General features: G+C 32.9%; 1 long non-coding RNA gene across 1 annotated transcript in view; it reads left to right on the forward strand.

Annotated features, from left to right (window-relative positions):
- The window catches only part of LOC123799403 (uncharacterized), a 296,779-nt gene that overhangs the window by 102,520 nt on the left and 180,636 nt on the right, over nucleotides 1-13,623 (forward strand). The gene's annotated exons all lie outside the window — the stretch shown is intronic.

Below are 13,623 nucleotides of genomic sequence, written 5' to 3' on the forward strand. Positions count from 1 at the left end.
TAACAGAAAATAATGAGGATTACTTCATAATAATAAAAATTGTAACTTACCAAGAACTAATAATAATTTTAAACTCTACTCACCTAAAACCATAGCCTAGGAGTGTATAAATAAAAATTTTCATAACTACAGAGGAGAGAAAAAAATCTCAAAAACATAGTGTAAAATCTTTAATATACTTTATCCAGTATGTGACAGAAAAACAAGACAAGAAAACAAGCAAAAACATTATTATTAAACAATTCTCTTAATTTCTGTTAGTACTATTTTATCTTAAAGTCTGTTTTTTCTAATAATATATCTACATCAGCTTTCTTTTGCTTAGTATTTACATACTGTCTCTTTATTCATCCACTTACTTTCAGTCATTTTATATTCTCATATTTTACATTTGTGTCTTTTAAACAATTTACAGTTGGACTTTTAAATCCAATCTCAAATATTGCCATTCTAATTAGTGTGTTTATTCTATATATTAATATCATTAGTCATGTTAGTTGTATATTCACTATTTAACTTTTGTTTTCTATTCGTTCCACCTGTTCTATTTCAATTTTTTCTCTTTTATGTTGCTTTTAAGATTTTTTTTCCTTGTTTATATTTTTAAAAAAATCTCGAATGTACCCTTTCATTTAGCTGTTGTCATAGTGTAATAGTGAGATATAATAATACTTCTACACTTGTTTGGTGCCTCATTCCAGACACAGAGCTCCTAAAACCCTTGGAATTTCCTGAGTGACAGGAGTAGATTTTGTTATGCATAGTAAGACTCTTTCAGCCATTTCTGAGTTTATGCTAATAAAATAACTCTCAGTGGGCCCCTAGATAGCTTCAAGATGGGGCCTGGTTGTCAGAAGAACCAAACAGGACCTGATCTCTGAGATTTGGTTAATCACCAATGATTTAGCCAATCACGACTATGTAATGGAACTTCCATAAAACTTCCATAAAAACCCTTAAGAGTGGTTTTTAGAGAGCTTCCAGGTTGGCAGGCATATTGAGGTGCACACCTGGAGAGAAGATGTGAATTTTGTGCCTCTTTGCATATGTGTCCCTATGCCTCCTTCTTGGATTTGGCTGTTCCTGGGTTATATTTTTTATAATAAACCAGTGATAGTGTGCAGAGTCTTCCTGAGTTCTGTGAGCTGTTATAACAAGTTACTCAACTGAGGAAGGTTTTTTTTTTTTTTTTTTAAGATTTTATTTATTTGACAGAGAGACAGCCAGCGAGAGAGGGAACACAAGCAGGGGAGTGGGAGAGGAAGAAGCAGGCTCCCAGTGGAGGAGCCCGATGTGGGACTCTATCCCAGAACGCTGGGATCACGCCCTGAGCCGAAGGCAGACGCTTAACGACTGCACTACCCAGGCACCCTGAGGAGGGTGTTTTGAGAACCCCCAATTTATAGCTGATCAGTAAGAAGTAGGAGAGGCCCAGGACTTGTGTTGACATCTGAAGTTGGGGACAGTCTTGTAGGTCTGAGTCCCTAAGCTGTGGTGTTTGCCTTAAGTCCAGTAGCTGGTGTCAGAATTTAATTGAATTGTACACCCATGGTGTTCAGAGTTGGAGAATTGGTAATTAGTATGGGAAAAACCGACTCATCGGTGTCAGAAGTATTGTGTATAAAAACAGTTCATACACAGAAGTTACAAAATGTGTACAAAACTAATTAACGTCTAAAGTAAACCAAACCCTAACAATACTCCCCTCCCCCCAAAGAAAGAACTGTAAACGTTTTATCTGTACAGGATCTCTCTTGTTTACTGTTTTTTTTTTGTCATGTTTTCTACTTTTTTGTCTTCTTTGACAAATCTTGGTGATGTAAGAGAGGGACCTAATTTATAATGACTACCCTCTCCCCTGGAATTCAGCTTCAAGAAGGAATGTTTGTGATGTTTTCTAGGAAGGTCCCAGTTAATATTTTTAAGCAATAATTTAATCCATAACTTTCTCACATATGCATATCAATTTCTACATTGTGGGAAAGCCCTGTCAGGCTCACTCTTCGCTGTCTACATTAAGTGTCAGCTCTTCTGAGGAGGCTTTTTCAACCACAACTATGCACAAAAATCAATCTCTCTCCTTTCCTCCCCATCTCTCTCTTCCTTGTGTGTGCTCCTAAGTTGTCTCCACAATTAGGTTAGTAGCATAAGAACAGGGTTCTTTTATATTCATTTTATTTTATACATGGTTTATATATATTTATTTCATTGTACACCTACAGCAACTAGAAAAGTGTACAGAATAAAAACATTCACTATCCCCTTACAATAACATTTTCTACACGAGAACATGGTTATGATGAAAACAAAATAACATTTTTGATTATATTCACTTTATGCTATAATTTATAGTGATCTTTCCTGAACATTAGAATATTGTACTTCTCTAGAAAAAATGAAAAGAATACTTGGAGGTCAGCAAAAAAGCACATTCATATGGATAAAATTCCAATATTCATTAGGTTTTTTTAAGTACAAAGACTCATTTTAATTTTGCTGTGAATGTATATGGTACTCAAGTATATTGCATTTAAGGTACTTCACAGTTCAACATGAAAATGTCAAGTTATTTTGGAGCTCACATCCTTCTTGAAGAAGAGACAACAATTTTAATCCTATTATTTTGGCATTTGTTCTTGTCATAATAATTTCATGAAGCACCTTATACTCTTTCCTGTGTGTGATTTCTTGCTAACTGAAACAATAGATTATAGTTTGACAAAAGAATGATTTTTTTTTTCAATCGGGGTTCAGTTCACTTTAAAAGAAAATTGCTTTTATTCCTTCCTTATGAAGGAACCTATGATGTTTGAAGGTAAACAAAATGACCTAGTAGAAAATATGTCAGTTTAGATCTTCAAGATTTGTGATTGAAGATGTCATACTGAATTTTCAGAATATGATGGAAACATTGATTCAAATATCCTCCAAAAATGTCTTACCAAATTCACAAAGAAGCAATAGTGTGATGAGGTATTTTTTTATTGATGAGGTATTTACAAAAGGAATTTATATACCTGGTTAAATTGCTTAGTAAAATGCAATGTTAATACAACTCAAGACACTTTTACTTACTTAAGAAATGAATCCTATATTTGTATAGGTAAAGTGGAGTTATAAGTTTTGAATTGCAAATCATAAAACTGGAGAAGGTTTAATTTAAATAGAATAGATCAACTAGTCAAACTCTTGAATTTAAATAAGGACAAATGGAGGCTTACTGTAGATAGCAGAAAATATAATTAATGGCTTAAATAAAAGTTTAAGAATTAACCATCATTCTTTTATTTGTTTTATTAATAGAAGTATTACAGTGCTATTTACATTTTAAAAAGTTCTTGATTTAGAACCTTTTAGAAGTGGAAAGACACATCTCTGACATTGGTAATAGATACTTCCTTCTATTGCAGAAACTGCATCTGTATATTGTTTCTTTTATTTAAAATTTTATATATTAAGCATGTAGAAGAGAATAGAGAACTTGAATATGATCATCTGTGTACTCAAGTTAAAATTTCTCCCCCTTTATTTCAACATCTAAATATTTGGGGAATAAAGCATCACACACTTGCTCCCAGGGCCTTTGCATATTATTTTTTCATGTTGTGGACTGCCCAACCCTAGCATGCAGCATTTACACTGAAGTCTGAGTGAAGTGGTGGCCCATGGATCCTACAGAGCATAACCAACAGGAACTCAGTCAACCTTTCTTCCAAGAATTAATTATTATTCTGTATTTACATTTATATAGTTTTCAATCGTGCTTCATACGTGCATCTTGCATTTGTCGAACCGGAGTTCATTGGAGGTCTGAAGCAGAATTACCTATTTTTTCTTGAAGTATAGTCTTCAGCCACTCTGTAATAAGATTCTCTTCTCCTACTCTCAAACCTCCATAATTAAACTCATTTAATATTTTTGGATTCCTGAGATAGTTTTGGTAAGTTGTATCTGTTTAGAAAAAACCCCACACATCTGTAACAATTAATTTACAGCAAAGGAGTCAAGCATACTCAATAGGGAAAGGACAATTTCTTTAATAAATGGTGCTGGGAAAAGTGGACATCCACATGCAAAAGAATGAAACTAAACCACTGTCTTACACCATAAACAAAAATGAAATCAAAATAAATTAAAAATTGAACAGAAGACCTAACCATTAAATTCCTAGGGGGGGTGGGAAACATAGGTGGTAATCTTGACATAAATCTTGGCAATGAATTTTTTATTTATTTATTATTATTTATTTATTTATTTATTTATTTATTTATTTATTTATTTATTTATTTTTAGAGAGAGTGCATGAGCAGGGAGGGGCAGAGGGAGAGAAAAAATCTTAAGCAGGGTCCACACCCAGATAGAGCCCCATGCAGGGCTCGATTTCACAACCCTGAGATCATGACCTGAGCCAAAATCAAGAGTTGGACACTTAACCAACTGTGTCACCCAGGCACCCTGTTGGCAATTATTTTTTTAATCTGACACCAAAACTAAAAGCAGCAGAAGCAAAAATGAGCATGTGGGACTACATCAAATTAAAAAGCTTCTGCACAGCAAAGGAACCATCAACAAACTGATAAGGTAGCCTAGGAAGAAGGAGAAGACGTTGCAAATCATGTGTCTGATAAGGTACTTATGCTGAAAACATGCAGAGAACTCATGCAATTTAGTAGCAAAAAAAATCTTATATAAAAACAGGCAGAAGATCTAAAATGACATTTTTTCAAAGAAGACATACAGGTGGCCAACAGGTACATAAAAAGGTGCTCAACATTATTAATTATCAGAGAAATGCAAATCAAAACCATGAGATATTACTCCCAGCTGTTAGAATAGTTATGTTCAAAAAGAAGGGAAATAACAAGTGTTGGCAATGATGTGGAGGAGAGGGAACCCTTGTGAACTGTTGTTAATGGGGATGCAAATTGGTGCAATTACTATGGGAAACATTGGGTATGCCTCAAAAAATTAAAAATAGAACAACTATATGATCTAGCAGTTCCACCTCTGGGTATTTACCTGAAGAAAACAAAAACACTAATTTGAAAAGAAAAATGCACCCCCACGTTCACTGCAACATTATTTACAATAGCCAAGATACGGAAAAAACAAAACAAAACAAAACTGTGTTCATCAATGGATGAAGAAAGAAGGAAAATGTAGTATATTAATACAATGGAGTATTAGCCATAAAAATGAATTAAATCTTGCCATTTGCAACAACATGGACCCTGAGAGCATTATCTTGAGCAAAATAAGTTAAACAGAGAAAGAAAAATACTGAATGGTATCTTTATATGTGGAATCAAAAATAATAATTAAAAAAAACAGAAAAAGAAACTCATAGATACAAAGAATAGATTGGTGGTTGGAAGAGGTGGCAAGTAAGAGGAATGGGAGAGTTATTTTTTTTTAATTTAAGTAAATTGATAAAAATTTTTAAAAACCATAAACAATGGATTTAATTTTTTTTCTAATTTAATGCTTTAATGATTCATACTGGATTTAATTCAACTACTAAATGAGGCAATATATCTGTGGTGCTTAGAAAAATGCTTGGCAATAGTAAGGGTCTTGTAAATCTTAGTTACTATTGCTATTACTATATAATTTTTAAAGTATCTGAGGCATCAACAGTTGGTAATTATGTCCACTTTTCAAATAATTAATGGTGTTTTCTCTTTTATTGAATATTATTGTAAAGCATTTTTCTGTTTTATATTTCCCCTTTATTATTTGGATTCTCGATATTATCCACACTTGACAAAACTACTTCTGAAACCATTACATATCTCTAACCTTCTTCTCAAGACCTTAGGTAGTTTAAAATATATTCATTCTTCCTCCATTCTTACTATTTTTTTGTACATTATTATAGTTCAAAGTCTTTTAGCAACTCTAAGTATAGTCAGTATTTGTTTGTTGTTTCATAAAATCAGTGTTTGCTTCGACTTAACCATCGTTTACAACATATTCATTCATCCTTATTGTGTTCTCAATCATTCCTTTACGATTGTTACCTTATTTCTAAAGAATGTCTTTTCATGGGAAAATTATTAGTATAATATCTTCCAGAATTTTCATCAAAGCATCTATATATATATATATATATATTTACTCTTAAATAATAACTTAGCCGGCTCTAAAATCTCAGATGATTTGTTTCCTTTCAGTATTTGAAGATGTTTTTCCAGTGCCTTTTGGCTTTTCTTTTTGCTGTTGAGAAGTTTACTATCAGCATCATTGTTTCTGTATTGGTGAAGTTTTTCTGTTTGTTGTGAATAGATCTTTGTTTTCGAAGCTGAGCAATTTCCCTACATAGGTTTATTGATTGATTATTGATGAGGTTTATTTTTAATTATCATGTTGAAGAAATATTGTGCTTCTTGAATGTGAGGATTCATGTCTTTTATGAAATCTGAACAATTCTTTGTCATTAACTCTGAATATTACATCTCTGCTCTTGGCTTTCTTTCCTTTCAGGATTTAAGTAGATATTGATTAGAGGTTTTCATGCTTTTTCTCATGACCTTCTACCTGATTTGACATTTCTTATTTATTTCCCTATGCTGCCTTCTTTGTAATGTCCTCGGATTGACCTTTCACTACATAAACATTTTTTATGATACTGGCTATTCTAGTTTAAAAATTATATTTTTATTTCAAAAGTTACCTGCTTTTCTAATATGACTTGCCTTTCTTTTTGTGTCTTTTCCTCATTTTATATTTCCATTTTAAAATGTCCATTAGAATTTCAGTAACTGAAGTTCTCGGATGTCCATTCTTGTGTTGGTTCTGCAGGTTACTTTACCTGATACATTATTTGCTCATGTAAATATTATTTTGAAATTTGAGTTCTCTTTTAGGAGTCTTAAAGATTTTATAGATGGAAATGCAACAAAATCTGTTTGAGAATGTATTCCACTGTAGTAGATAATCTTTTACTTTTGTTGAAAGGAACTGATTTTTGTGTTAATTTCTCACTTAGTTTTCAGAAAGCTTAAGTGGCATATATTTGCAGGGGATTCCTCCCCCCACGCCCCCAGGAGCTTTGTCAGGGTGAACTAACTTCCTTTTACTCACTGTGGGCTAATGAAATTTTTTCTGAGCCCATCCTCTCCCTTGGGGAGTAGCCTTTCCAAGAGTCCAGGCTCTGTACCGTAATCTTAGTTACAATTCCAACTTTCCAGAGCCCCTAGCTTATGTGCTCTCACTGTATTTCAGCTTCCTCTTGATTTGGGGCCTCAGATGGCTTTCTTTATTTTCCAGAGAATTCAGTTCTGTATTTAAAACAGTGACTTTTACACTATATCTTTCATTTCAAAATATTCATATTGTTGTTCTCAGATGATTTATTTTGTTATCTCGATATAACCATTAGTACATGATGTTTTGTTCATCTGAGAGAATAATCATTATGTTTAGCAACTTTAAAGGGGATTTTTTTAAGGATTAGAGGATGATAAAATTATTATCTTCTGAGCCATTTAAAGTGTACACATAAATTATTATTGTAAAGATTTTAATGTAACGCAAACCACAAAAGAAGGATGAACATGGAAACAGGATTACAAAATATAGGATTATATTTGTGATTTAAATACGCATGCTTTTTATATTAGTATACAAAATTAGCCAAATATTTTATGTAAAGTTATAAAGTCATTCTCAAGATTTACTTTCAAAATAAAAATAAAACATATATTTGAATAACTATGTACATGTAATGTTTTATATGGTCATAACAAATTATTTTTCTTTGGGGGATTAAGTCAAGGTAATGACTTTATAAATTCACGTAAAACATGAATTAATAAAACACAGACACAAAACAAAGTAATGAAAACAATATATTTATTTGAAGTCTAATTACAAACATTGAGAAAACTAAATTTCCAACATTAGTAATAAAAACATTAAGGTAAATGCATTTCCCTGAAGAAATGGTGATGATGAAATGTTAAGTGCATATACAAGTTCCAAATATATATGGTCTCTATTTTGCAATGTTTCATTTTACCAAAATGTTAAAAATGTATGTCTGTGGATAAGGGATTTCGATGTTTAATACTTTTATTTTAATATTTTGCTACATTTTTAGATTTCCTAGAAAGAATATGTATTTTTTTAAATAATAATGAAAACCATTAACTATTCTAAAGTGTCTCTCTTTGTGTATTTTCCAACTTTTTGACAATTCAGAATACATCTTTTAGTTTGTTTATTTTCTAGAAATAAATTTGTGGCTGTCATGGACTAGTTTATCACATATCTTAAGTATAATATTATCATAAGTTGATAATCTCATTGAGAATCATTTATATTTTATTTACAGTACCTGGGTTTATGTGCTCTATCTCAGCAAAGAATTGAAAAGTACATAAAACAGAAGTTCATACTCCTTGGAGTCCACTTTTTAAGCTATCTTTTATTTTATTACTTTATGTTTCCCTTTAAATTTTGCATATAATGTGAATGCCATAGAAATATTTCAGTGTTTAGCCATTACACTCAAATCAGAATGCATCTTATTTAATTCAGGAAAATTACAAACAACTTAGAAGGACAATGATCCTTCATATTTTAAATCAGCCAATGAAATACAGAATAATAATTTTGTAACAGTCTTAGGTTTTTAGATATTTTAAATTTAAATATTTGAAAAATTTACTTATATTATCATATATTAAATTAGCTTGAATTTTATAATTTGATTTGAAATTTCATACTCTTGAAACCACAGCTTATCCAAATAATTCTCACATAATCACTGTGTCTTTAAGACTACTCCTTTGGTAATTATATTACTTTGATTACAAAAAGAATTAAGGGGATCTTTTAATGAGAAAATAAGGTGATCTATTTCTATTTCTATCCCCTTTTCCATGCCAATTCTCGGAAAAACACATCATTTTCAATCCTCTTGTACATCTAAACCAAGATGTAATAAACTCCATCCTCAAAATGGAATTTAAATAAAATTAACCAAAGAAACAAATTACCAACTTTTTTTCCTAGGCTGCAAATGTGAAACTTTCTGGGGATGCAACTCCTAGGTAAAATAAATATTTCACTGTTAGAAAAAATTCTCGGCTTTGCCATTTCTAGTTCTGAGAAAAATTATAGTACTTCCTTCTTGAAGTTACTATAAAGATTACATGACTTAACTTATGTAAATCTTTTATTACTAAGGCAGGCACATAGTAAATAGCAGTTACATTATTGTTTGTCATTTTTGGTGTTGTCTATAGAATGATATAGTTTTAAAACAAATATTTTGGGATCATCATTTCTTTTTTCTTGAAAAATTGCTATATACCTTGGAGTACTATATGAAATAACTTCCTCTATTTCTTTGAGTATTCAAGGGATACCAAGTATATCTACGTGAGTAAATTTTTTTTGGCTCCATATGAATCGCAGGGCAAGTGTTTGGGGAGATGGCGAACAGTTACTGTATCCTGTACTTTTCCACCTCACAGTGCATAGCGATCTCAAAGTAAATTTGGCACATCAAACAGCAGATGATCATATCTGTTAACAGTCAGGAAAAACATGTGCTATCTAATAATTTCACCAACAATAATTCTAACTGAAGCGTGACCTTGGGACTTTTCAAAAGCACAGACATTCTATAATTTATCAAGTCACGAATGAACTTACTTCCTATTATTTAAAAGGAACATGCAACTGGTCTTAAGTACAGAACAATTACTTTCTAAATTGAAATCAAGTCTGTCATACCCAGGAATGAATCAAATTATGTATAATTGATATAATGGTGCCTGAGTATATTCCTGCTGGGACATACTTCTCACTATGTATTTGAAATTGAAAATACATAGCACACAGAAAATATGATACTGTGAAGGTAGCATTTTTAATATAGTAAGTATAAAAAACATTGCATAATTTGACATACAGGATTTTCTATTTTCTAAAATAAACCTCAAAAACTATGCATTTAACATAGTTTCTGTGTTTGGATATATTTATATCCAAGTAAGTAACCAAGGTATACATTGTTAAGACTGGCTGGTGCTTGGTAAGATTATTCATGGCTTGAGGAACAGTTGGATGCCATCAGTAAGATATATGTGTGTGTGTGTGTGTGTGTGTGTGTGTGTGTGTGTGTGTGTGTGGTGTGCATGTGTATGTATTGTTTCTCAGCATGGTAATAACCTTAAAAGCTTCCAAAAATTTTTTTATTAATCTCATTTTAGTTAGACTGAATGCAAGCTAGAAATTTATTTATCATGCTTGTTCTGGTCTTAGAGGAAATTTCTGTCCATGGGAAGACTTTGGTTAGAGCTGGAAACCTCCATAGAAATGCATAATAGAGCTTGGGAAAGTGTGGCAGTGGCCTGGTTTTCCAGGAGTCTTTTCAGGGGTCATGAGTATGAACGTCCTTAACTTGTATTGTGGAGGTAGAGAAATACAGTTTTTACCTTCTTGCATCTTAAGTACCTACACCATGAGATTGTAAATATTTGTCTTTAGGATCTAAAGAATAGAAAAGCATTTTGCCTCAATCATTTTCTCCTGTCTATAAAATTTTTTTAAGGATCAGCTACTTTGCTAGTGTGTGTGTGTGTGTGTGTGTGTGTGTGTGTGTGTGTGTGTGTGTGTGATATTCAACTCTCACAGCATTCCAAGATAAAAATTTTATTATTTACTTTTATAAATTAGGAAACTGAAACAGAGAGGCTATGTGAGTGATCCAGGATTGGAGAACCAGAATTTGCACCTGGTCCAGGACAGCTTCTCTAGGACCAACACGTGTATTCAGACCCTAGCAAGCAGGAAAAGGAAAGGGAGAGAAATTATATCCGCTCCCTTTGAAGACCCACTTCAGAATTTGCAGAGCTCACTTTTGTACTCCATCCCATTACCCAGAGGTTACTGACATAGCCATACTGAGGTAGTCTTTTATTCAGGTAGGGTGTGTTCACCTAAATTTTCTAACTGAAGGGGAGGAAAAGCAGATTTTGGCGAACAGCTCCACAACAAATGACAAGTGTCCATCAAGTTATTCCATTTAACAGTTATTCTTTTTTGAGTGTCTTTTATAACTTCATCAATGGAATCTGTCACTGAGAAGATTTGTGAATTAAAGACTCTACAGTCTACATTTCCAATTGCTAAGTTTTCCTTAAGATTTAATTCCAGGAATGATCTTCTGACTTGTATTAATGAGGATTCACCCAAACATAATAAGAAGAACGTACACATTCATCCATTGAATATTTGCAAAATGAATCTTATACGAACAAAAAAACCAAAAAATTGAATTCATTTTCTATCTTGTACTGGGAAATTAAACATTTTCATGACCAATTTCAAATGCAAAATTTAAGGCAGTAGAGTTTACAGTCTTTTAGAAGGATAAAAACAGAATTTTAATTCTCACTTTCCCACATTTAAGCTGTACAACCTTGGGACTTAGATTTCTTATTTGTAAAGTATACCTAAAATATTAAAGACTTTATAGTGATTTTAAGAGTATTAAGCTTAATAAGGAATATGTGTGGGTGTACATCTACATACATATGGGTTTTTTTTGACAAATATGTTTGGTAGTCATACTTTATATACTGCTTGATAACTTTTTCATTAAATTATGTATTATGAGCATATATTTCATATATAATAACATGCATCTACACCGATACTCTTAATCAATTTGTGGTATCACATTTTGTTGATCTCAGTGCATATCGACAAGTACTACAGGTAGAGTACATAAGAATTGGGAAGGAGAAAAAAAGCAAAATGTCCATGATTCATAGGTGACATGCCTTTTATGTTAAAAATCAAAGAACATTTGAAATACATTATTTGAATTAATAAAAAACTTTGGTAAGAGGATTTTTACATTTATCTAGTAAATATATAATGATCATATATGATATATCAGTGAATATAACAAATATCCTTGTCTTATTGGAGCTTACATCTAGAAGGTAATATGGGAGATAAGAAATATTAATTATAAAAATTAAGTAAATTATATAATGTGTTAGAAGGTGATACTGCTATGGAAAAAATAGAGCAAAGTCAAAAGATTCAGATATGCTAAGATGGGGTAAGACCTTCCATTTTAAATATAATATTCTGAATAAGCCTCTGAGGCTGAGAGGGGGACTATGAGAGATGTTTAGGGTTAAATTTTGAATGTATTAGGGTTGAGATACCCAAGTGTGGAAGTCTAGTGAGACTTTGGGTGTAAGAGTGTAAATGTCAAGATGTTCTAGTGTGGGGACGTGAATTTGAGAGTCATCAACATGTAGGTGGTATTTACAAAGGCACTGCAGGAGATCACTACGTGGGTGTTCACGTAAATAAAGAAGGAGCATGGATTCAACCCTGAGGACTTCCTATGTTAACAAGCGGGGAAAAAGAGAACCAGTAAAGGAGCTTGAAAGGTAGGAAGAAAATTTGGCCAGAGAGGTACATGAGAGATCATGTGAAGATAGCCAAATTCTGCTGACTACTCAAGTAAAAATATGGACTGCTAATTTAGCTTGGAGGTGATTAGGGACCTAGGCAAGAACAATTACTCCGAAGTGGTAAAGTCAAATGCTTAATTGGTATATTTATTGGCTTAGACTGCCATAACAGTATCACAGACTGAGTGGTTTACATAACAGCAATGTATCATCTCACAGTTCTGGAGGCTAGAAGTCCAAGATCAAGTATTGGCAGATTTGATTCTTTCTTGAGAGCCATGAGGAAAATCCATTCCATGCCTCCCCCCTAGCTTCCAGTGGTTTTCTGATAATCCTTGGTGTTTGCTTCTCAAAGCAGTGCTTGGATCTCTGCCTTCATCTTCACTTGGCATACTCCCTGTGGGTGTGTCTTATATAAGAACACTTGTCACATTGGGTTAGGGATCTACTCTACTCCAGTATAACCCCACCTTAATTAATTGTATCTATAACAACCCTATTTCCAAATAAGGTTACAGTCTGAGGTAGTGGTAGTTAGGACTTCAACAAATGAATTTGGAGAGGTGCACAGTTCAACCCACAATTGGAGAGGGATGAAGAGAGAATGGAAGGAGATATGGGGATCCAGTGAGTAGAGTTCACCCTTGAGGATTTTTCTGTAAGAGAGCAGAGAAATGGTACAGTAATTGGCAGGGGGAAGTGGAGTTAAGAGCTTTTTTGTTGTTATTTTGTTTTGTTTTTAAAATAAGAAAAATAGGGGCACCTGGGTGGCTCAGTCGTTAAGCGTCTGCCTTCGGCTCAGGGCATGATCCCGACATTCTGGGATCGAGCCCCACATCAGGCTCCTCCGCTATGAGCCTGCTTCTTCCTCTCCCACTCTCCCTGCTTGTGTTCCCTCTCTCGCTGGCTGTCTCTATCTCTGTCAAATAAATAAATAAAATCTTAAAATAAAATAAAATAAGAAAAATAGCAAATTAATACATAGGCAGGAGTGATTCAGTAGGGATGGAAAGAATTGTTACTATTGGTGACAGATGGGAGAAATTCTGAAGCATTAAGTAAGCTATAAAAATAGGATCTAGTGGCCTTTCAAGGGGTGCTTTTAGGCAGAAGACAAATGGTTAATTTCTAGAAGCAGGAAGGCAAGAAATACATATATAGATGCTGATGGTAG

This window comes from Ursus americanus, chromosome 27 (assembly GCF_024610735.1).
Source record: "Ursus americanus isolate L20-20 chromosome 27, mUrsAme1.1.p, whole genome shotgun sequence".
Classification (NCBI taxonomy): Eukaryota; Metazoa; Chordata; class Mammalia; order Carnivora; family Ursidae; genus Ursus; species Ursus americanus.